Source organism: Diabrotica undecimpunctata, chromosome 9, assembly GCF_040954645.1.
Source record: "Diabrotica undecimpunctata isolate CICGRU chromosome 9, icDiaUnde3, whole genome shotgun sequence".
Lineage (NCBI taxonomy): Eukaryota > Metazoa > Arthropoda > Insecta > Coleoptera > Chrysomelidae > Diabrotica > Diabrotica undecimpunctata.
In genome coordinates this window covers 45,267,445-45,295,090 of record NC_092811.1, presented here as the reverse complement: position 1 = coordinate 45,295,090, position 27,646 = coordinate 45,267,445, and the positions used below count along the sequence as shown (strand labels likewise).

Below are 27,646 nucleotides of genomic sequence, written 5' to 3'. Positions count from 1 at the left end.
TGATTTTGAATATGGACTAACCCAGGGTTTCAAGACAAGATTTACAAGTAGAGAGAAACAGCTATTGTGCGAGTACATAATTCAGGCTTGTGAAATATGCCACAGCTTAACATTAATACATTCTCTTGAATTGGCTTATAAGTATGCCATTACTAACAACAAATCGGTGCCTAAAGCTTGGTACGAGTAAAAACGAGCTTGAGTCGAATGGTTGAATAATTTTAGGAAACGACACCCTATATTATTGCTTCGAAAACCAGAAACAACTAGCCTTGACAGGGACACCAGCTTCAACAAGCATAATGTGGCTACATTTTTCACAAACTGGAGAAGTGTGGTAACGAAGTATAATATCCAGTCGGACCAAATATACAATTGTGATGAGACTGGTGTCACCAATGTGCATAAATCCGAGAAGGTAGTTGCTAGCATTAAACTAAAACAAATTGGAAAAGTGACAAGCGCTGAAAGAGGCACATTAATAACAATGTGAACTGCAATATGCGCTAATGGGACTTTTGTGTATCCATTCTTTGTATCTCCGAGGAAAATATTTAAGCCTTTCATGCTTACTGGAGCTTCTTTAGGATCAGTTGGTGCAGCGCCTCTCTTTGGTTGGATGACGGGAGAAAATTTTTTGAAGTATATATTCTCCGTTCATAAATTGTTGAGAGCACGAAATGTGCCTCAAACTCATAAAACGGTCGTAAACCATAGGCGTTCCTGAGGTGTTTATTCATTAAATAATAATATAATATTTTTTAATACTGTTATATATATATATATATATATATATAATATTAATAATATTTTAATACTAATATATTTAGCAAAAAAAACTTTCACGGCTAATGTTATGTAATTATATTATATTAATAAAAATAAGAATTTAACCATTAACAATTTTGTAAATAAGAATACCTTATCTCTTTGGATATTTCAATACTAATCTTCGCGTTTAATCACTTTACTAGAAAACCTGGAATTCATATCCGAAGGTACTATTTATTCGTTGCAAGATAATTAGGATGGAATTCCCCAGATTTTTAATAATATAATGGGTATGCTTTGGCCACGTGCCTCGTTTGTTCAGTTTATATTCGAAACTTAACTTAAAAGGGTGAAGATATTACGAACGAAAACAATTTTTTTGTTTAGTACGTTTTTGATCGCATGTAATTTACGGCTCGTCGGTGTGTCCGCGTCTACGGCAGTAATTAGCGTCTCGAATATTTCTTTTGCGAATTATATGCAGTGCGTGAGTGATTTTGTATTCCATATACCTACGAACATATAAATACCTTTCGCTCGTGCTCGTTTTGTTGGATTGTTTGTGATGGCTTCATCATCAACATCATCAAGTTTTACACCGGTACTGTTGCGTACAGTCAGTAAGTCTGTCTATTCACCAAGAGAGAAGACTATTGTCCTGAATGTTCACGATGCTCTGGTTTCTCAGAATCCCACAAACACTGTTCGCAACATAGTCGAAAGTTGTGCCAACATGACTGGCGTAGGAGAGTCAACTATATATAGGTTCCTATCAGAAAGAAAAAAACACGGTATAGCTAACCCAAACACAAACGAACACTTAAAGAGAGGGAAAAAGCCTATTGAAAGTGATGAATTTGCCAAAAATGGTATTGGAAGGAAAATTCATGGATTTTTTTTCAAAAAAGAAATACCAAACCTAAACAAAATTTTACAAGAAGTTAGAGACGACCCGGATTTGCCTCATATCGGACGAACTAAATTGTGGAAAGTTTTAAAAGAATTAAATTTCCGGTGGGAGAAATCAGACCGAAAATCACTTTTGATTGACCGGGAGGAGATAATATGTTGGATAAGAAATTATCTAAGATCCATACGAAAATTCCGGGCTGAAGGAAGGCCCATCTTCTACCAGGATGAAACGTGGGTAAACTCAGGTCATACTCTAAAAAAAATTCGGTCAGATAAAAATATATTAAGCTCCAGGCAAGCCTTTATGGAAGGTTGGTCTACTGGTATCTCCCCACCTTCTGGTAAAGGCAGTAGATTAATAATTTCTCACATTGGCAGTGAAAAAGGATTTGTTAAGCATGGTTTGTTGGAATTTCAGTCCAAAAGTACAAAAGACTATCACGAGGAGATGACAGCTGATGTTTTCGAAGAGTATTTTGAGCAGATGATTGAACACATACCACCAAATTCAATTATAGTATTAGATAATGCACCTTATCATTCACGACTAGTAGAAAGACTTCCAACGACTGCGTGGAAGAAACAGGATATTCTTGACTGGCTGCGGAATAAGTATCTGCCTTACGAAGATGGAATGGTAAAAGCAGAACGTCTAAAAATTGCCCGGCAACACAAATCTAAGTTCAAGGAATACGTAGTTGACAAAATGGCGGAAAGGCGAAACATTACAGTCCTTAGACTTCGACCCTACCACTGCGAAATAAATCCAATTGAACTTATTTGGGCACAAATGAAAAGTTATGTGGCTAGAAAAAATACGTTATATAAAATACAAGCTGTACGTGAATTGTTATACGAGTTTTTACAACATATTATAGAACAAAACTGGAAAGATGCAGTAAGGCATGTAATAGAAGAAGAACAAAAAATGTGGGATCTTGATAACATAATTAATGCGACCGTAGAGACACAACCGCTAATTATTAACCCTCAAGATGACTCGGATTCCGAAGTTGATCCTATTTATTTTGAATTTGAATAGTTTTCTAATCGTAATTATATAAGGTAAGTAATAATAGTTGTAATCGTAGGGTATTAAAGGGGAAAGGCGCAAAATGTCGCCTGTCAAAATGTTCAATGTGTTTTAAATGTATCCATTTTTTTTTCAAATCCTGAGAAAACTAAACAGCATTTTTGAAAAATTTAAAGGCAGAATGAAATATTTTTTAGAATAAATAAAAAGTTTCTTTTGCATGCAATATTTTCAATTAAAAATTAGACTATATTTTCTCTTTTATTTTCACCCCTGTTACATAACATATTAAAATAAACATTGTAGAAGTTTTCAGGGACTTTCTGCCCTGAGTAATAATGTAATCTTTCATTCTGCGTTTAAATTTTTCAAAAATATTTATTAGTTTTCTCCGGATTCGAAAATAATGGATACATTTAAAACACATGGGAAATTTTGCCAGGCGACATTTGGCGCCTTTTTCCTTAATTAAATAAATGTATCTTTTACAAATGGCAAGAAACTTTTTATTTTTGAATAAAATAAATAAGTTTTATTAAAAAATACAATTTACATAAGTACAATTTAAAAAATATATTTATTTAGTTCAAATAAATGTTTCGATCATATACTCTACGACACTGGTCGTTCATCTCTAACCATTCAAAATACCCCCGTAATAGGATTATAAGGTATTGTATTCCTTCAGATATAAGGTGGGTTAGTCGAAAACGTCTTAAACCGTCAGTTTTAGGTTGGTTTTTACTATTATATCGTATTACCTATCCTCTCTGTATTTTAGTTTTCTAATTAGGGTTAAACTTGTAGTGAGCTATCAACAAATTGTGAACCGACTGTAGAGCACTTTATCAAAGACGTACGATGCAGTAAAGAATTCCCAGTTCTATTAATTCTTAACAACCATGAGAGCCGTTACGATCTTTATGTGCTTATTCTGTGTAAAGATAATGGAATTATTTTATTGACATTGCCGTCCTATTGCAGTCATAGATTACAACCGCTCGACGTGAGCTGCTTCTTTCCATTTAGAAGCTGTTATAACCGAGAAGTTGATGACTGGATGCTAAAGCATCCAGTCATGAGATGTCATACCTATGAGCATTTATCATGTTTGTAGTGTTGTTGGTACCGCCTACCCTAAAGCATTTACTCCTGTCAACATTCTCAACGGATTTAAAAAACAAGCATAGCACCCCTGAATTCCGAAATTTTTTCGGAGAGTGGTTTTATGTCACTGATAGACCCGAAGAAAATGAATTTTCCTGAATCTCATATTCAACGTTATTCAAAATGTAACTAATTAATTCTATTAATTAATTGATCAATTAAACGACGTAAAACTGCGTGATAATTTTTTACAATTTCGTTATGTTTAATAGCATTTTCACGTTGGACATTATCTAATGAAACATATATATTTTGTTTTCCACAAAAATCTAATTTAATCTGGCTGTATGTATGATCTTTCGAAATATCAAATTATTCGAAAATAATCTATTACTTCCCTTATCCCCCGCACTAATGTTTATAAACCGAGACATTTTAGACAAAGCATGTCCCTTATTTTTAATATCAATTTGTTCTTTTTATGGAATAGATTAAGAAGAAACAAAAACAACATGGATGAACTATGTGACGACAACATTTGAAGACGATAGGAATGTCACCATCACACAAAATAAAAATGACCACACCGGACCATCTATTCTCGAAGCGGAAGTAGAAGCTACTATAAACAACATTAAGGAGGGAAAAGCCGCAGGACCAGACGAGTTCTACTCAGAATTTTTGAAAATTATGGATAAAGACGAAGTAAAAAGACTTACCTTGATCTTCAACAATATATACCAAAGTGGAAAAATACCTCAACAGTGGCTAAGATAAACTTTTATAACAATCCCTAAAAAACCCAATGCCAAAAAATGTGAAGATTATCGAATAATAAGCCTTATGAGCCATCTCCTGAAAACTTTTTTAAAATTATACATAAAAGAATATATAAAAAGTGTGAAGAACACATGACAAACACACAATTCGGCTTCAGGGATGCAATGGGTACTCGAGAGGCACTTTTCGCAATACAAGTTCTCTTTCAAAGATGTAGAGATGTGACTTGTTATATATATGTCTGTTTTGTTGATTACCAGAAAGCTTTCGATAGAATAAAACATGACAAACTGATGAAAATATTAAATTCAATTGGTCTAGACAGCAGAGATCGCCGTATAATAAACAATATCTATTACGAACAAACTGCAGCTGTTAGAATTGGAGATCAGTTAACAGACGACATAAAGATAAAAAGAGGTGTGCGACAGGGATGTATATTGTCCCCATTATTGTTCAATGTATATTCAGAGCACATTATGTACCTAGCGCTAACGGACATAGACGAGGGAATACTTATAAACGGAGAACGATTGAACAACATAAGATACGCTGATGATACTGCCATTTTTGCAGACAGTCTTAAAGGTCTACAGACACTTGTCTCCAGGGTGGCAGAAGTAAGTAGCAGGTTTGGGCTTGATTTTAACATCAAAAAAACCAAATACATGGTTATAAGCAAAAATAGGATACCACCTGGTCAATTACTAGTTAACCAAAAACCTATAATACAAATCACCAACTTTTGTTATCTGGGTGCAAACTTAAATGAACAGTGGGACCAATCGACGGAAATTAAGATAAGGATCGAGAAGGCAAGATCAACTTTCGTCAAAATGAAAAAATCTTTAACAGCCACGATATAAAATTGGAAATAAAAGTTCGTTTACTAAAATGCTATGTATTCTCCGTTCTTTTATGTGGTGTGGAGTCATGGACCTTAACTGAAGCAACACTGAAGAGACTCGAAGCATTTGAGATGTGGTGGTATAGACGCATGTTGAGGATTTTTTGGATAGACAGAGTTACCAACGAAGAAGTACTACATAGAATGGGTAAAGAGTGCGAACTAGTCATCAATGAACAACGATACAACCTACTTCGGACCATACTTCAAGGTAAAGTGCATGGGAAAAGAGGTCCAGGATGAAGAAGAATATCCTGGCTGCATAACCTGCGAAAATGGTTTAACTTAACCACTACCGGACTTTTCAGGGCAGCAGTCAACAAAGTCAGAATAGCCATGTTAGTGTCCAACATCCGTAACGGATAGGCAACATAAGAAGAAGATATGGCTAGTTCCAAATACTATATAGACGTTTTTCACTGATGATGGTCTGATAGTATCGAAAACGTTCTGCAAATTTATAAATTCATTTTGGATAATTAAAAAAAAATTAATAATAAAAATTTTATACTAAAAATAGACACCTTCTTTCACTAGTTTGAAAGTACTACCTACTCTCTTGCGAATCCATGTTTTTATATGTAAGGATAATTATTTACAACGCCTTGATTGTAAATAAACAATTAAATTATTATAATTTTTTTAATTATAAGTGTTAATGAGATGTGATGCTTGCACATATCCTAAACATTTCACCGTTTATTTGTCATTGCCACCATCGATCTTCCACGAGCTAATTTCGTGATCGAGTTCCGACATCGTTCTCAAATAATTTGTGACTATTCAAACTACCAATCATACCAATGTATAGACAATGTAATATGAGTTGGAAGTTGGCAAGGCACAATACACAAGTGTAAAAAGGTCAAATGGCTGCTGCCCAAACAACGAACTTTTATTGATAGATATTATGAATAGGATGAATATTTATTAGGATGTATTAATATGCTAAAAATAAATCTGCTCTCTAGATCTGCCTTCAGCGTACAGTACACTCACAAAAGTTGTGACGATATGTATTAAATAAAATATTTGGCAAAAATAAAAGTCTTTGTATTTTTTTCCCGTCAAAATTATAGATATTTTTTCAAAATTTGAAAACTGCTATAACATTAAATTTGAAAACCATCAGATTATTCCTTTATCGGTAGACCAATGGTTCTGGAAAAGTTTATAGCAACGATTAGATAATTTAAAGTTTTTTTTTATTTAGAATTACCGCAAAAACCATAACAGGTTATTAGCGAATATAATAGTACAATAGGTTAATTTAATATAACAATAGAATTACAGCTTCATAAATTATTATTAGATTTTGTTTATTACATTTAAGTCCTTAAGGAATTTAATTGTTATTAACCCATTCAAGTCCAACAACGTGACTGTCGCGTTCAGTGAATATAGCCTCAGAGGCCACCAACGCGAGTCGCGCGGTCTATGACTATATGGCAATATAATGAACGTTATCTCAGAGGATTTTTCACGAATTACAACAAATATCTGCTGGCCGCTTGGAAATACTGGCATATACTGGAGTTTGTGTTTGGTTTTCGAATTTTGATGTTAAACTTTATTCTAAGTATATGACAATGTTATCATATACTTAGACATTCAACATTCATTGATAAATTGGATGATAAAATATGAAACCCTCAATTTCATTGCTTACTTTTCAAATATTCAAGCTAGACGTGCTAGAAAACGACAAAATTAGCTGTAATAAAAGGTTATAAAGTAATAAAAGTAAAAGCATCGGTAAGCTTTGAAAGAATCACTAGATGTATTTAGATTATATTGCATTTCCAATAATTTGTTGTATTATCATAATCCAATTCCATCGGTTTATTTTGCTATGCATTTAGTAATATTTTCTACGCCTTCGATGTTGGATGTCTTTTGGTTTTATTGTGAGCCATTGTACGTGTTTTGCTAAATACTTCAATTTTAAATTATTTTTTTGATTCCTATTCGAAAAGCCAACGAGTCAACACCTCGGCTTCTTCAAATAGTATTTCTTATAAAAAAAACTTGTCAGTTAATGTGTTTTGTTATCAAGTAATTATTGAAAGTGAAAAGTTTTTTGTGAAACAACTTGGTATGTAAACTTTATAATTGATACAAACACAATAAATAGGCCAGGCATTGCGCCTGATTTTCATTAAATATTTTGGCATCCAGAATATTTAAAAATGCTTCTTCAACCCACCGCTCCAAGCTACGCAGCTGTTACCACATCAAAAACAACAAAACCTACACCAGCAACCACATCATATCCTAGCAGAAAGCAAGCAATAGTATTAAATGCTCTTCCGGATACAGCTCTCTTCGATTACATTAAGGCGATCGGTGAAATCGTAACACCAAAGCGTATTACCCACGCTTCCCGCATATCTAACCAACGCATTTGCATCTTTCTTGCTTCTATTTCTGACGTCGATATTCTTCTTAAAAACAATCCCACCGTTTCCGTTAAAAATGAAATTGTCCACATCCGCAGACTCATTTCCCCAACTAAAAGATTGTTAATATCTAATGTATGTCCATCGATTCCAAATCAACTTATCGAGCAGGCATTAAAAAACGAACTTGGTCTGCAACTAGCCTCACCTGTATCTCAGATTCGTACAGGCTCACCCGATGAAGATTATTCCCATATATTAAGTTTTCGACGGTCTATCTACGTAATACCAGATAAAGACAATTTCGAAATACAAACCTCCGTATTAATACATTTTGAAGACACTTCCTTCCGAATCTTCGTTACATCAGACAAACTAGAATGTTTCCTTTGCCAAAAAGCCGGACATACGGCTGAAACCTGCCAAAACCCACCGGATACCACTACCCACCCCCGTTTCGCCCAAGTACCTAATGAATCCACCAACAATAGCCCCACCGCACCTTCCGGCACCTCTCACACTTCTGACCCAAATTCTGCCTCCGACAATTTATCCAACATCACACCTCTACCTTTAGATCAACCTCAACCTACACCTCCTACTATCGCCCTCCTGAAAAGAGCCCATTCAACTGACTCAAGCCTCGATTCTCCCCCTGTAATTGCCATTTCAGATCCTACTACTCACACTCCAATAGATCTACATTCCCTCGATGACACCTCCTTCCGGGCCCCCAAATCAGCCCCTAAAAAAAAATCGAAAACCAAAGATACAAAACCATCAGCTACTATCAGCCCGTCTGCCCGCTTAATCATAGAAAATCTTATAGCAGCAAACCCATCATCCTTTTCAATTAACTCGCTACAACTAATTGCTTTCTTGGAAAATTCTTTCGACTGCCATGACCCCTTAGCTGAAGCATACCAATTTACTACGAACATTAACGCCCTTCTTGATGACCTTAAACAAATATACCATAATATCTCTGACAGATCACTTAAAAATCGTATAACTCGCCTACAAAAAAAAATTAAGGCTACGATGAATCTAAATGATGTTATTGACACTGTTAGTCTTGCATCTGTTAGCTCTAATGACAGTGACCCATCCTTAGACAAAACCGACCTGCCTTAATTTATACCTTTTATATTCACTATAATTCAATGGAATTGCGACGGATATTATCCGCGCTTAGAACGTCTGCAGCTACTGATATCTCTCCACCACCCCACCTTCATTTGCTTACAGGAAACTAACTTCACGTCAACTAATCTTCATACACTCAAAGATTTTGAAGGGTATCATTACATCAGATCTGTCTGCTCCAGAGCTAGTGGAGGTGCATCTATATTTGCTTCTAAAGACCATTACTCCACTCTTCTTCCTCTGACTACCAATCTCGAAGCCGTCGCCATCACTACTTACTGCCCTAAAAAACTTACAATATGCTCTATATACATCCCTCCTGACTACATTCTAAAGGAAGAAGAACTTCTTGATTTAGTATACCAACTTCCCCAACCCTATATAATTGTAGGAGACTTCAACGCCCACAACACTATGTGGGGCTCCTCGCGTACATTCGGACGTGGTAAAGTTGTTGAAACTATTCTTGATTGCACTAGTTCATGTATCCTTAATACGGGATCACACACCCACTTTAACATTGCTTCAGGTGCTTTTTCTGCCATCGATCTAAGCATATGTGATCCCAAATCGGCCCCCAAATTATCCTGGCAAACAGCGGACGACCTTCACGACAGCAACCATTTCCCTATAATTATACGTGACAACACCTATGACCAAGTTTCAGTGAGAAGTTATTGGCGCTTCAACAAGGCTAATTGGCCAGAGTTCTCCAAAAAATCGGAATCCCTAATATGTAAATTACCTAACTCTAATAATATCGATGATTCCATAAAACTATTCTCAGATGCCATAATTAAAGCAGCATTAACTCACATTGGCAAAACTACAATTAGCTCCCGACATAAAGTTGTCCCTTGGTGGAACTCTCAATGTGAACTCGCAATTCGACAATCAAAGACTGCGCTCAATCAATACCGCAAACATAAAAGTCCTGAAAATCTAATTAAGTATAAAAAGCTGAAAGCCAAAGCCAAATACGTTGTCAAACAGAGCAAGAAAACATCCTGGCATAACTATGTATCGTCTTTGAATGATAACACAAATCCCTCCCAAATGTGGAAAAAAATCCGACAAGTTCAGGGACAAAAAACCAACACCAAAATTACCCATTTAATCTCTAACAGCACTTCTTCTAGCAACAGCCAAATTATTTGCAATACCCTGGCTAATACATTTGAGGAACAATTTCACAACAAACTCAAACCCCTAATTGCATCCTCTACACAAGAACCGCTCTCCTACAACCTCACTTCACAGCACTTACAAGATATCGACAATATTAATTCTCCTTTCTCACTTTCTGAACTTACATCTGCTTTATCCTCATGCAAAAATACTTCTGCCGGCCCTGATGATATCCCTTATATTTTTCTTAAAAACCTACCCAACCGCTGCCTCACTTTCCTGTTAGACATATATAACTCTATCTGGTCTTCTCAAATATTTCCTACTCAATGGAACACATCCGTAATTATACCTGTCCTAAAACATGGCCAAACACCAATCTTTCCTCAGTCCTATAGACCGATTTCTCTCACTTGCACCATGTGCAAATTAATGGAAAAGATGATAAACAGACGTCTTTTATGGTTTATTGACAAACACCAAATTTTACCTAAAGAACAATCCGGTTTTCGCCGACATCGTTCTACAAGCGATAACCTCGTCCTCCTTCATACCCACATCGCCGGAGCTATTAATAACAGTCAAGAAGTGATTGCCTGCATTTTTGATATTGAAGCTGCCTTCGATAAAATACCTAGACAGGTTATTCTCGATAAACTATTATTATATGGCCTTAATGGTAATATTTTTAAATTCATCAAGCACTTTCTTAGCTCTAGATCTTTCAGAGTCTCTGTAAATGGTTGTATATCATCACCACACATCCAACAAGACGGAGTCCCTCAGGGCTCTGTATTAAGCCCTACATTGTTTATTTTATCAATTAACCATATATGCCACAATCTTCCCTCCCCAGTCAAATTTACTTCATATGCTGATGACCTTGTAATTTACTGCCATGGTGTTGCGACCACTACTACTTGCAAACTTCTCCAAACATCTGTGGACTTATTACAAAATAGATTGACTGCCATCGGCCTGTCCCTCTCATCCACAAAATCACAACTCATTAAATTTACCAGAAAAACACTCTCCACTGCCCCTAAAATCTTAGTGAATAACCACCCTCTCCCAGTCGTTGATCACCGCAAAATTCTAGGACTAATATTCGACTCCCGACTTTCTTGGAAACTACATATTCAGGAAACTAGAGCAGAGTGCCTAAAACGTTTAAATATTATTAAAACACTTTCCCACTACCAATGGGGCGCTAACGAATGTACACTATTAAAAGTATATAGGTCTCTCATTCGCTCTAAACTCGATTACGGCAGCTTTATATATATGTCAGCATCCAAAACATCTTTACAAACCCTTAATTCTGTGCATAATACTGCTATCCGCCTCTGTTTAGGAGCTTTTCGTAGCAGTCCAGCTGAGAGCCTCTACCGCGAAGCCAACGAACCTCCTCTTTGGCTTAGGCGCCAATATCTCCTCCTTTCTTACGCTGCCTCTACTTCAGCTAACCTTTCTAATCCAGTACACACACTGCTGACATTACCCAACTATACTAGTACTCACCCTCCTGCTCCACGCATACACACTATCGCCCTCTTACTTCCAACTTTAATACCACATATAAATTTATCCCTAACTAACCCTCTCCCGATCCCGCAGAACTCTCCTTGGACCAAAACTTTACCGAAATTTAATGTGTCACTTACAAAGTTTAGTAAGGCAGAAACCAACCAGGATTTGATTAGGAAATCCTTACTAGAAATTCTTAATTTTAAGAAATTCGATCGGGTACTCTACACTGACGCATCAAAGAGCGAAACGGGGGTTGGTTGTGCGGTTACCACTACGGAAACAGTCGTTAGTTCATGTCAAATACCTGCCACATGCAGCGTTCACACTGGTGAACTGTATGCTATTTACCAAGCCTTCAAACTCTGTACAGCACCCAATCAACATATTGCCATCTGTACAGACTCCCTTGCCTCTATCCAGTCCATCAATAATCTATTTACTAATCACCCTCTTGTTGAAAAAATCCATGATATTTACCAAAATCTTATCATCCACGACATCCATATCACTATCATATGGATTCCCTCCCACATCGGGATTATGGGTAACGACAACGCCGATCGCTTTGCCAAAGAAGCTGCTGTATCCAATTGTACACCACGTAATATACAAATTGCCAGTGACCTAAAAACTAGTATAAAGAAACTCGTACGAAATTACTGGCAGAATCATTGGAACCAATCCACTACATTTTTACACCAAATAGATCAGACGATTGAGCGGTTTGTTATCCCTGGTATAACTAGAAATGAGATGGTTGTTGCTAGAAGATTGCGTATTGGTCACACCAGATGTACACATGGTCACCTAATGAATTCTGCACCTAAGCCAATCTGTCACTATTGCCAATCTCCACTAAGCGTTCTACACATCCTTGTGGACTGCCCTCACTACAATAAACGACGCCAAGAACTGGGCATGGAAGGCGACATCAAAGATATATTATCGAACCAGAGCCAAGTCATCACAGCTATCCAGTTCCTGAAGCTAGAAAACTTATTAAATAGTATATAACCATAGTATATAATATGTAATTGAACCTTTATAATTGTATCCACGGTGCCTCGTGCTAATGGCCGAAGCTGTCACAAGCACGTTAAATTAAATAAAAAAAAAAAAAAAATTATTTTTAAAATTAGTGATGAATACTGCCAACCTTCAACTTCTAAACATATATTAGAAGATTCACATGACGATAGTAATGCAAGTGATGAAGATTTATATTGTGATGAAGATGATCGGGCAGACGATCCTAATTTACAAGAAGAATCTAAAGATGACGATGGTGATGATGAGTCTCAAAATATTATTGAATGGTCTTCAGAGCCTCAACATCCTACAGTGCTACCATTTACAGCAATACCAGGATTGAAAATTATTGTAGGTGGTAGCAATCCTAGCAATTTATATGCCGTTGATATTCTTTCTCAAAGTAAATCTGAGAAAAGTAGAATTGCAGCTTGGAAGGATATAACTGTAGAAGAATTTAAAATTTTTCTTGGTTGGTTGTTTCACATGGGAACCATAAAAATGAATCGTATGAATGATTATTGGAAGAAAAATCATTTATTTGGTATTCTAGTGTTTGAACAATATATGAGCCGAAACACCTTTATGTTAATTTTGCGTGTTTTACATTTTAAAAATAATAGTGACAATAACCAGTTCAGACTTGCCAAGATATCTCCATTGTTAGATTTTTTTAATAATGAAATGGAGAATCTTTATTATCCAGAAAGAAAATTAGCCCTGGACGAATATATCATTTTATGGAGAGGAAGACTTAGTTTTCGTCAATTTCTCAAGGGCAAACGACACAAATATTGTGTCAAACTGTATACTTTGGTAGAATGTACCGGGATGATTCAACGCATGTATTAGTTTATGGTGGGGCTAGTGACCCAGTAGTTGGAGGACGTAATTATACGGAAAAGGTAGTGCTAAATTTGATGGATTAGAAATTAAATGTTGGTCACTCCTTTTATATGGATAATTTTTATAGTAGTGTTGTATTGTGTAAAAAACTACTTTCGTTTAAAACTTATCTTACAGGAACATCGAGAATAGGAAGAGCGGAAAATCCACACGAAGTTTCTCGAACATTAAAACAAAATGAACTGGTGAGTGCTTACAATATTAAAGGGATAGGCGTGTTTAAATAGAAAGAACAGCGAGATATTTTAATGATCTCTTCAGAATTTGGTCATGAAATGATTCCAATAATATCTAGGAAAGTAATTGATAAAGAAAGCCCCGTTTAGTCGCTGAATATAACAAACACAAAGGTGGCATTGACTTAGGCGACCAGATGTTGAATTATTATAGTTGCGAACACAAAACTATGAGGTGGTACAAAAAAATAGGCATACATATTTTTCAAATTATGCTAATCAACGCATACTATTTCTATAATAATTCTAATACAAAAATGTCATTTTATGTCTTTCGATTGTCGGTGATTGATAGTCTTTTGGGACCAAACCCAAAAATCCCTCAGGTCAATAAAAATTTGACGTTTCATTTAAATGAAAATTAATTTAAATTTAAATGTTACAGAGAATTATCGATGAATCCATTTTCATTTCTAGAAAAAAGATTAAGAAATATAATTTACACATTCTACCATCAGTGTAGTTGAACCATTACCCGGTTATCAACAGCTATTCGTAACGTTATCGAAATCACCAAATAACTCACAATCAACAGTTTAATAATTTTAGAATAAGAAGTGTAAATGCAATATCTACCCTCTGGGTAAGTGTTTGCAAATCTTAAGATCAAATCGCTACATAAAAATAAATTCACAGCTGATTAAAAACAAAACAAATAAAACAGTTGGCAGTCGTTATCAATGTTCTCATGGGAGAGAACCAACTACACAAAAGGATAAACAATAATGATTATTAAATTTTATTCCCTACACCAAAAATGTTCCCGACCGAGAATGGACCCGGATTAAATCAACCAGTAGACTGATACAGTCGACTAACAATCATATCCAATGCCGAGGATGCAAACATCATATATACTTCAACAACAGCCAAACCCAATATCGGTAGATATCTAATAGTATCATTACAACCAATTACAACCCTTCCCTAACACTTATGCTAATCAATTCAACCTTCAGCCATAACCACCTTCACCGGCTCAAGTTAATCCAAATCCAACACCCTTATACACTAATTCAAATGATTTTTTAACAGGTACCTGGTTCCTTAACATAAAGAGAAAACAATTCAAGCAACCACAAATCAATGCAGAAGTCAGAATGGCGATCTATTAACAAAAACGAAAGATGTGTTGAATAGACGGGTGGAATACTTTAACCAGACACTTAATACAGATGAAGAAAAAAAACCTGGAAGACGAAAGAGATGAGGTAAGCGGAAGAGACGAGAGGAAAGAGGAACCACCAACGATTTTTGAGGTTAAAGATGCAGTTAAAAAACTAGCCACAAATGATTAACTCACTGACAGGGATCACCCCCGCGGAAACTTATACAAAATAAATAAATAAATAATTATACAAAAACACTTACAGATAGTGTAGTAAAAATAAACGCCTAAGTCCAGAAACGTACAAAAAACTAGTAAGCTATATAAGAGAAAAGAAAATTGTATTCCACAGCTACCAACTTCAACAGGTTAGAGCGTAATGAATTTTAGTAAGAATAAGAGGATCACACAATTGATACAGATGATATAAAAACCAAACTTGCGAAAAAGGGTCACTATGTTAGAAACATAATTAATGTTAAACATAGACGAACAAAAGAACCTCTTTCACTATTCTTTATCGATCTTGAATCCAACACAAATAATAAAAAATGTGCACCACCAAATGCCAGGCCTATGGGCACTCCAAATCATATTGCTTACGCATATAATTGCGTAAAATGAAGTTGTCTCCATGATACAAAAACATGTACTAAACCTAGATCCTCCTGCAACTTGCACTTTATGTAATGGTAGCCATTACAAACGTTGCACTGTATATAAAGACTTAATAAAACACAGAAAAAAATATTGTAAATAAAACACATAAAAATACTCAGACTACAATACAGCGTGCAACCCAGAAAACACAATGCAGCAGCCAATTACATATAGAGGTAGTTTTTTCCCAAGTCGTTTCAGGAAACACCAAAGACAAAATAAAAACAGTAATAATCTCGAATAAGGTCTCGAAATCCACAGCTAAATAGACTAATACACCAGCTAACGTCAGCGTTAAATCAAGCTCGTAATGACACCTTCAATTTTTATATTAACAATCTCTCTCCAGATGACCAGTCTATATGGAGAGCAACTAAAAAATTTAAGAAACCGAATTCTAACTCTCACAATAATAATTTAATCGATGGGAGAGGGAAACCTCACCTGGAAGCATTACATAAACGCCAAAAAAACTAAGCTCACTACAAAATTAAAACAAACGAATTAGTTATTTAACAGAAAGTCACAACTGTCATTGGAGAAGAAAATACTGCTCTAAAAAGTAATACTGAAACTAATATGGACTTACGGCGTAGAACTCTGGGGCTGTAGCAAGCCTTCAAACACAAAAATTTTGCAAAGTATCCACAATGACCTAGGAGTACCAACCATAAAAGAGGTCAAGAGGTCATTCAACGCACCACAGCCAGATTATGAGTGAATTATATCAGCTACCAATGGAGGAACGAAGACTGAAGAGGACTTGGCCAGAAGATCTGGTTACATAGGTAAAATGAAGAACTGTCGCTGGTCGGTACCCAAATCAAGTCAATATTGTCATCATATTTACTATTACTCAATGTACTGTTTATGAGTAGACTGTAAATATGAATTTAAAAATAAAAAAAGTAATTAAACGCTGGTTATCATCATGTTTATAAGTTCTTGGAATGTTTCTCTATGAGTTGGTGCGCGAAATATCTGAAGATATTTTCATATGTCACTATACAGTGTGTCCGTAAAGTATGGAATAAATTCGATATTTCCTAAATGAAAAGCCTTTTTAAAAAAATCTAAAACACGTCGAATTTTAAATTTGATGTTCTACATTTTACAATAAAATTTCATTATACAAGGTGATACACATTACAGTGATGACGTTATTGGTTTTTTTTGTAACACCCTGTATTTTAGGACATTTTAGATAGATAAAAATGGGCTGATTTCAAAAAAATATAATACTTGGGTCTAATGGATTTAATTTGAAAGATATCATCATCATCATCAGTAGCTCGACAACCCTTTCTGGGTCCTGGCTTGTTCTAGGATTTTCCGCCATTCTGTTCTGTTCCTTGCTTTGTTTTTCCAGTTGGTAATCTTAAGTGTTTTCAGATCTTGTTCCACTTGTTCCATGTATCTAAGTTTGGGTCTTCCCTTTGACCTTCTTCCTACTGGTGTTTGCCTCATAATATGTTTTGGTGTTTCAGTCTCCAACATTCGTTCAACATGGCCCATCCAGCGCAGACGTCCGATCTTTATGGATGTTATGATCTCGGGTTCATTGTATGCTGTGTACAGTACAATTTGAAAGATATGCGCTTAGAAAATAAATTATTTAATATCAATTGCAAAAAAGTAGCCTATTTCTGGTTTTTGGTAAACTGTAATTATTTTTAGTAACGTTCAATAACAATTAAGTAGTACAATAATTGTATTAATTCGTGAATGTTCTGTATTATTGCTTAGAATTAATTTTAAGTAGAAATGAATTTGAGTGTAAAGCAAAGAATTGAAATACTCAAGATGATTGGGTATGGAGACAAATCGCGAACTCAGGTGGAAGTGTGTAATTTATTAAATGATAAATTTCCAGAAATACCCATTACGCAGTCAACAGTAAGTAAGATTGAAAAGAAATTTCGAGAAACTGGTACGGTTGAAAATGCACGCAAATCAGGTAGTCACTCTGTAAATTATGTTACAACATTAGATGTTCTACTTGCTTTTGAAGAAGGTACGCACATTTCTGTTCGTAAGGTTAGTAGTGATCTCAATGTTTGCAAAACAACGATACACAAAGTACGTAAAAGTAAGTAAACTAAGTAAAATGCATGATTGTACAGGAATTAAACGAGGATGATCCAGATAAAAGAATACAATTTTCCAAAATAATGATGAACAACAGCCACCGAAACCCTTTTTTGGTTCAAAATATTATTTTTTCTGATGAGGCTACATTCAAATTAAACGGCGAGGTAAACCGTCAGAATTGTAGATACTGGGCAAAAGAAAACTCCAACTGGATGCGGGAACACCATACACAATACCCGCAAGAGATAAACGTATGGGCTGGCATTGTAAGAAATAAAATCATTGGACCCTACTATTTCGAAGGTAATTTAAACGGGCCAGCATACCTTCAGTTTTTAAGTGGGTATTTCGTACCTACTTTAGTTAATTTATTCCCCAGTACAATTAATCTTGGAGGTTTTGATAAAAGTTTATGGTTTCAACATGATAGTGCGCCTCCTCATTATGCTTTAGATGTTCGAAAGTACCTAAACGAAATTTTTCCGAACAGATGGATTGGAAGACGTGGGCATATTGAATGGCTAGCGAAGTCGCCAGACCTCAATCCTTTGGATTATTTTATGTGGAGTAATTGAAAGAATGTTGTTTATAAAACGAAACCTGAAAGTAGTGGAGACTTGAAAACAAGAATTCGTAAAGAAAAAAAAAACAATATTTCTCAAGAAAGCATAAACAAGGTTCTAAAAGAATTTGTACAACGTTTGGGTTACTGTCAAATCCAACAAGGGCTACAATTCGAACATTTAAGATTAAGTCATGTATTAATTACTGGATTACTTTCAAGTTATTTATTATAATTTATTTATAATTTATTAATATTATAAATCAATAAAAATTAATTTTCTAAGCGCATATCTTTCAAATTATATCCGTTAGACCCCCAGTATTATACTTTTTTGGAATCAGCTCATTTTTATCGATCTAAAAATGTCCTAAAATACATTTAAAAAAAGAGCCGATGACGTCATCACTGTAACGTGTATCACCTTGTATAATGAAAAAATCGTCCAATGACGATTGGACGTTTCTAGGCTTTTGTATATATTTTTTTAAATTCCTAGTTAAATGAAATCGAAAGTATATACAGTTGAACTGGTATTTAAGTGGAGAAATAAAGGTAAAATATACAGGGTGTTGTATTTAAGAAACCAAAGTGACTAATGATATCAGAAAAGTGGTAAATCTGACAACGTTACAAACATCAAATTTTAAATCTTCATATTGCAAAATAGGTATATCCCTGTTTTTGTCCACTGTATATATATATATATATATATATATATATATATATATATATATATATATATACAGAATGTTATTTCATTTGAGTTAACTGTATTTATCTGTTTTTATCCAAACGATTAAGTAAAAGTAAAACATCCTACCTTTAAAATCGATTCTACGACTTAGTGATCTTCGAAATACTTCAGATCCCCTCAACAACACAATATACAGTGATTCTACAAGTACATTTTAAATATGCATAAGAAAAAAATTATCTTTCTTGATAAAAACGTCAACTCATTATCTTTCTTTAATTACCATAGAAGTAGTCCATAGGTACTTCGATTGATATAAGATGAACTTCGTATGTATGTACTTTAAATAATTGAAGAAAATTTTACATATTGTTATAATTAGAAGTTAGTAAATATTAGTCATTATAACATGAGTATCATCTGGGAAATGATTTTTTAAAATCTCATACAATGCAAATTAAAGATGATAGCGAAGATACAGAGGGGAGGCTCAATAAGAATTTCAGAAGATGAAACATTATTGATTATAAATAGATGCCGACATTGTCAAAACGAAATTATAAATAGATCACGAGATTAGAAGAAGTTTGCACACATGCAAATACTGTAATATAAGCCACCAAGATGTGTTAAATATATCGGTAATCACGTTACAAAAGTGTAAGAAACCACTAAAAGAGAAACCAAAATGCTTCCATTGTAGTGAAAATCATCCTGTAAAATACTGCGCATATTGTATAGTAAAACAAATACAAAAGTGGAGAGATCAGAGGACAAATAAAGCTAGTGCTCCAAAACCCCCACGAAGAGTTAATGACAAAGAAAAACCGAAAGCGCAAAACGTCACTGAAAATAAAAAAATATAGCGGTAGTAGTAAATAACGCAAACACAATAGGAAAAAGAATTGGAAACCGAAAATACATTGAAAATGATATGGAAAAAACTCATCAAGATATATGATAAAATAGCTCAAATAGATGTAAGAGTGACTAGATTGGAAAATAGTGCTAAAGGAGCTATAAGAAAAATTAGAAATGGCTACGCAACTACGAATCATGAAATATAATGCCAATGGATTGCTACAACATCAAAATGAGCTGCAAGAATTTCTGACTTTAATGCAAAGTACACCCAATGGGGATTAAGATTAACAACAACTAAAAGAAAAGTGTTACGGGCAGCCATGGAAAAATAGAAATGTGAAGCAGTATCAATAGGTAGACCGAGTTATTGGCCAACAGATAGAAACAAAATATTTGATTTTACATATATTTAGACAATTACATTAAAAAACCCAAACAGTTAAATAAGGAAGTAGAGTTATTTATTAAAATATATAAAAATTAGTATGGGAAAGCACTCCTTCCCTAAGATCAAAAGTAACAGGAAACAGATATTTAAAAGAAATTAAAAGTTAATTAAAGAGGAAAAGAAAACTAAGAAGGAGGTGACAACAAACCCAAGCTCCTGAAGATAAAACAAATTTTTTAAAAAACTTAAAAAGAGATTCATAACATACAAAATGAATCAATCAGTCCTTACCTGAGAGAGTTATTGGATGATAGCAGCTGGAAGCTAATAGCTCTATGGAAACCAACAAAAAGGCAGAAAGGCCAGTAACCCATTCTACACCCATTAAGAGGGTAGCTGGGCCACAAGTAATAAGCAAAACGCAGAGAAATTTGACACATATTTCGAAGATACATTAAAACCAAATATCTTTAGAGCCTAATCAGATATAAGAGCGAATCAGACTTACATTTAATCACTGGAGAATTACCAAAAAAACTATCTCGTAAAGCCATAGGAACATTGATCACCCTAATTAATGCTGTATTTAGATTAAGATATCTGCCAAATTTATGGAAAACAGCTGAGTTAAGGTTAGGTTAGGTTAGTTATAATGATACCAAAACCAGGGAAATCACCACATAAACAGGGTGTCCAAAAACTCTCCTGATAAACGAAGACCGGAGATTCCTCAGATAATTTTAAGACAATTTAACCCAATTGACCTAGTCCGAAAATACTTCCTAAGAGAGTTAAAGCTCTTTGAACATCGCACTTTGTAATTAGTTGTTTTTTAAATACATACAGAAGGCTTCTATTTAGAAAAATTAAAAGTAGGCGTCCGTTTTGGGCAGGTCAATGGTTATTTTATCGCGTAACTTTTTTGTCTGTAACTTTTAAGCATTCGTGATACTAGATTAATAAATTGTCAGGTATTCTAGTACTAAGAGTTAGTCTTATTAATTCTGTAGGACACACCCTTGTCTAGAAAAATCTATTTAAAAAGTTTTCGTCTTTTGGTTATGAAAAATAAATTAATATTTTTTGCACTAGCTGCACTAGTAGGCTTGTTTTGGGGTTGCGAACAAACAAAGTCACAGTCGATTTATTAACCCACAATTGAAAGACTTCCAGGGGACTGTTGACAGTACATTTTAGGCTCAATAACCGTTGAGTTGTGCGGACTAGACGGAAGAGAATATTTATCGGTTCTATCTAGAAAAAGAAGAAGCCGCTCTGCACGACAGGGCCCCTCTAAGAGCTGTGGAAACTTATTAAGAGAATAGGGTTGGATGAGAAGCTTTACGTGACAAAAATAAATCTGTAAAGGTCGCTGTGTGTCAGGCCGAGAGCCGCTTGATCTTTCTTTTATAATTATTTCTTCTTTTTTATTTTCCCTGAATTTTAAAGACACTTACAATATAGTATTTTAACTGTTAAGTATAAGTGTAATATCATCAATAGAAAGATTGTATGAGAAGATACTGCGAGAAAAGATAGAGCAAGCGATTAAAGGCAAAATCGGGGAGGATCAGGCAGGCTTCACGGCAGGAAGATCATGCATATACCACATATACACACTGGAACAACTGTTGGAAAAGAAAAAAGCAAAAAATAGAGATATACACTTAGCATTTGTGGACCTGAGAAAGGCGTATGACTCTGTACCAAGGTCAGAACTATGGGAGGTAATGTACAATTTGGAAATACAGACGGAACTCATAGAAGATACAAAAGCTCTGTATAAAGAAAATAAAGTGTCCATTAAAATGGGAATAAGAATCATAGCAGACTTCACCACAACAAAAGGACTTCTGCAGGGTTGTTCCATATCTCCAACCCTATTCAAAATATACTTAGAGAAAGCCTTGACTACATGGAAAAGAAAATGCGAAGGCATGGGAGTACCGGTACGAAACGAATACCTATATACGTTAACCTTTGCAAACGATCAAGTAGTGATTGCACAAGATCAAGACGACCTCAGCTACATGATGAGGAAATTATAAGAAGAATATACCAAGGCTGGCCTAGATATTAACCATTAACCTCGCGAAAACAGAGTACCTATCTACAAGTGAAGAAGACATAGAAGATTTACAGATTGATGACAACGTAGCAATCAAAGGAAAGAATAAATTCAAATACTTGGGATTTATAATCACGAAAAAAGCAACAACAGAGGAAGAAATTACACAAATATTAGAACAAACAAGAACAGCAATCCGACAACTTAACTCAGTATGGTGGGATAGACACCTAAATATGAAGACAAAAACACAGATTTATAAAACATTGGTGCGAAGTATTATGACATATGGGGCTGAAAATTGGATCATAAACAAGAAAAACAGCAGTAAGATAGTAGCAATAGAGATGGAATGCCTGCAAAGATGCTGCAGAGTTACAAGAATTGATATGAGAAGTAATGACGAAATAAAGCAAAGAATATCGATAGAAACAGACATACTAACATATATAGAACAAAAAAGACTAAAGTGGTATGGACATGTAAGAAGAACTAGCGACAGCAGATGGATATAGAGAATAACCGAATGGAGCCCCATAGGCAGGAGGAAAAAAGGACGACCCCGAAAATCCTGGAGGAACGAAGTAGACGACGTCATGAGTAAGAGAGGCCTAAACGATGGAGAATGGAACAACAGAGAGATATTGAAACAGTTGAGCGAGGGAAGGCAGTGAATACTGTAGAATCCCCAAATATATATATATATATATATATATATATATATATATATATATATATATATATATAACGATATTAATATATCTTTTTCGTTCATGGCCGCCAAAGCAGGTGGCGCCTCTGCATGCTAACCACTGCTGTGGTGAAAGTTTGGGAGACATTCGTTGGACTTTCCGAGTTTGAATTTGTATCAGCCCAAGTGTCTGATGAGGCTGGGATAGGCCGAAATGAGTCATAACACTTTATTGATACCGATTCGAGCACGGGAAGTTTAACGAATTTGTGCTCCTAGGCCATATATTTGGCCATTTAAATCAACAAAGCGATAGCAGCTTTTGCTAGAAGATTTATCCTTTTACATATATATATATATATATATATATATATATATATATATATATATATATATATATATATATATAAATTGATAAACTTTTAGTTATTTGTTAAAAAATAGCAATAGACGATCTAACAAAAGGTTTCAGAATAGAAAGAACATTTACTATAATCAGTGAGCGATCGTTGTCATCAATTGTATGTAGTTAAAGCAGAACAAAATATCTTGTTCATCATCTTGTCACTTGTCTCCTTAGTATTTATTCTAACATGACTTGTCTGCTTAGCTTTCTGATCCCATTGACGATTTAATATTTCCTATTACAGCTTTTATTTCTCGGTTACAATGTCTTAATAAATACCCTAATGAATTCTACGTTATGCTTAGTAAAATGTCAGTTATCGTTACTAAGCATATTACATAAAAGAAATAACAGATTTATTATTCCTCTCAAATTTATGGCTGTAACGGCTATAAACATTAATTAACTTGAAATTAATTTTATTTTATTGATGGTTACTCTGGTATTAACATAAAAACGCAGTAAAATCTTAATGTAAAGCACCAAAGCCATAAAGTTAGTCTAAATGTCGATAAGAAAAAGTCAATACTTTTTGTATAAATGACACACACACACACACACAAAAATATATATACGTATATATATATATACATATATATATATATATATATATATATATATATATATATATATATATATAAAATATATATATATATATATATATATATATATATAATATATATATATATATATATATATATATATATATAAAATATATATATATATAATATATATATATATATATATATATATATATATATATATATATTATATATATATAATATATATACGTATCTCAAAATACAAACATTTTGTATTTTGAGAACGATTTCCGAAGTGGAAATTGAAACGTCAATAAACGTATTTTAACCTTTAATTGTGGCTTATTCCCATTTAAATAGTAATTAATGAAAAATCAAGAACTGTCAATTATATAAACTAGGTATTTTAAAGACAATTAATTTAAACCAACCTATCCCATGGCTACAAAATCGAGAACAAACCAAGGATAAATAATAAGTATAAACCAAAGTTAAGTAATTTAAATGCAATAATTCAATGTACGTGTAAACATTAATGAATGTATTAAACATTCCTTTTATTCCTTATTGCTATACGGAGTGGAAACATGGACTCTCGTAATTAAAATTGTGAGAGGTATGTGGGAAATGTGTGTGTTTTTCGAAGGAGGCTGAAATTTTGGTGGACAGAACACGTGACCAACAACGAGGTGCTGAGAAGAATAAGGACTGAGAGAGAACTCCTAAATATTGTAAACAACAAAATCTAGGGCATGTTTACAGAGGAGAAAAATATAATTTTCTACGACTCATAATGAAAGGGAAAGTAGAAGGAAAAAGAGGTCCAGGAAGAAAAATGCTCCTGGCTGAAGAATGTAAGCTATTTTTATAGTTAGGCATATTTGGCTAAAAGTAAGTGAAATATTTTTTTACTCGGTATTGAAATTTTTCTCACGAATTGTCAGCAACAGCCGGCAACGAGTGGTAAATAAAAGTTCAGTGATTAAAAATACTATAAGAATAAGATAAGTAAATATTATATAATTTTATAAAATGTATTCTTTTCGCCTATCCGATTTAGTATATCGCTCTATGATTGCATCAACATCTAGAGAAATTTCAGGATGCACATTGATGAAAAACTACGCTCTGCTGTTGCTGCACTAATTGGCAGTGTAATTAATACTTGAAAAATATTCTGATATTTGCATACATATGAATATAGTAGTTATCTAATACTTCTAAAATAGAATCAGGAAGTTTTCATGACTCTTTTCCATTTTTGAATCTACAGTGAAAACTCTTGTTCTACTGTGGAATATGCAGTAGATGGTCCAATAATATCCTGGAAGGTGTCAAAAATTTTTTTAATGCAATTTTATCTTCTGGTGTGTTAGTTTTAGGTAAAACAACTCGAAGATTAAATAGATTTAATAAGATTTAATATTAATATATTAAATAGACTTTCGGTGAAAGTCGTTTTTCTAAATCAGTTAAGATATTGTAAGGGGTAAATAAATAGATCTTCGGTAATATTCTTTGCAAGAGTTAGCAGGTTGGTTTTGACGACAGATTTGTTTGTTCAGCTATTTCCTATACTTCATAGTAAAGTTTACCAAAAACAGATTTAGTATTTGATCTTTTATTTTGAAGAATGCATTTAGTGTCCTCTATGGCCTCAGTAGCCTTCTTCTAATTTTGGTAACTAAAGAAGACGACGTGGTACCTAAAACGTCACTAAGACAAACTCATACTGAAATGAGAAATTCTGGGCTCCTAATAGTTTGCATTAATGAAAATGCATCAGATATTTTACTGTCCTTCCACGTAGAAATTGTTTCAAGAACGTTGTATATTTTGATGATAGATTCGCCCTGGAACTGAAGATGACCTTCATGCTCTTCAACCCAATGAGTTTCACAAATACCTTGGAAAGCCGCACCCAGTTCCTTTATTTGTATTTATTATAGATAAATTATCAAATGAAGCACACAGTCTCAACAATTATAAAACGCCGTCTGCACTCTCGATTGAAGTTCTTCGGACGAAGTGTAGAAGTGAAATTAATCGAGGCAAGGTGACTCTCTACATACTCGTTAAGTCGAGTAATGTGTGACATTTCGTATTCGAACTTCGGGCCCTTTAACTCGGACGCGAAAAACCGACACAGAACGGAAGTAGAAAGCACGAGGCGAAGCGAAGTCGCATGAAGTACCTGTCTACACTCTCGTACAGCTTGTCAAATTTAAGGTGATACTTGGCAAATTTGTCCACTTGCGTAGAAAATTAAGTGAGAACGCATTCGGAGAAAAAGAGATACATAATGCGCTCGGTCTCTTCTCCTCGTTGGTACACTCCATACTACAAGTTTACAGAGAGTGACCTTATTTATTAATGGAACTTCTATGATATGTCTATATTGTATGTTATTTTGACGTTTCAATTTTTCCTTCGGAAATTTTTCTCAAAATACAAAATATTTTGTTTTTGTTACTTGGTAAAAAAATTCTTCTAATAATTATATTTTATTTGACTCATTAATATTGACTTTTCAGTTATGTTGAAGCGGCAGTTTTTTCGAACACTTCTATAAATGTCTCGTTCTGTAATTTTATAAGAGGACTATTGGCAGAGATGAAAGCTTTACATTTGCGTTACAGTAAACTGTATAAGAATAAAAGAACAGTAGTTAATCTTGGAACATACCGACGAAACATTTATTTGCCCTTTGGACACTGGCTTGTGCAAACCCTCGGTGGTATTGTCTCCCCAGTATCTGTCATGGGTATGAGAGGAATGAATATAAGTTTCATCCATGTAAATTATGGGCCGATTTTCTTCCCTATCTTGTTTAATATTTCTGAGAAACTTCCTCCGGAGCACTTGTATATCGGGATTTTGGGGCAGATCTCATTCTTTTGTTAGGCGTCGAAAATGATGTAGAAGCACCTTCTTCGATATTTTTCATTTCACGAGAGATCCGTTTTATAGTGGCTATACTTACTCCCGTTGCTAAGGAAGAACGCTCTTGAACTTTTTTAAAATCTTTAACATGTGGATTTTGCATCGCTTCTCTCTGCATAAAAATAATTACATTTACTATTACCTCCCTAGTTTGTCCAGACAAGACTTTGCCTTCTAATTTTAAATAAAAATTCATGTTTATAATTTAAAATACTTAACAATAATTATTTAAAAAGTCAAATCTATTGTAATACGATATTTCTTCAACACACAGTAACTTTAAACATAAGTAAAATAAAAAAAACTTTGTCGCAGACTATATAAGTACCTTGCACTTCGAAGGGCCAAGAAATAATAAGGACGAATTGTGTTGTGGTCGAATGCGCATCGTGAGTGGAGCCTAATTTCAAATCGGCCAAGTATCACGTTAAATTTGACAAGCAATACTCGCTGAACTTCGATCAACTTCGTGAGTAGTATTTATAGTGTAATACATATTCAAATTACAAATAACCAATTCGTAGACAAAACTGAAGATAAGAAATACCTAATACAAAATAAAAATGTGCTGATTTCCTGTCATGTCATGTACATTGAATGAGAGCAATAATGTGTGGGCGGTAATCAAACGATTCTCTGGCACTAAAATGACGAATTGATAAAATTTGAAAATCGCTTAACTCTGAAGTCGGGTTAGCGTTAGTCGAGATATTACTGTATTCAGAACTGTTGATTTTTTTAA

The 27,646-nt window shown here is 34.2% G+C and overlaps 1 protein-coding gene across 3 annotated transcripts in view; it reads right to left on the bottom strand.

Annotated features, from left to right (window-relative positions):
* Positions 1-27,646, bottom strand: part of LOC140450061 (proton-coupled amino acid transporter-like protein pathetic) — a 527,271-nt gene that overhangs the window by 211,367 nt on the left and 288,258 nt on the right. The window contains exon 1 of one of the 3 annotated variants that reach the window (XM_072543491.1): positions 19,129-19,198. The exons of the other annotated variants lie outside the window; for them this stretch is intronic. The gene's annotated coding sequence lies outside the window, so the exon portion shown is untranslated. Of the gene's footprint in view, positions 1-19,128; positions 19,199-27,646 lie in introns of those variants that run through there. 3 annotated transcript variants of the gene reach the window in all.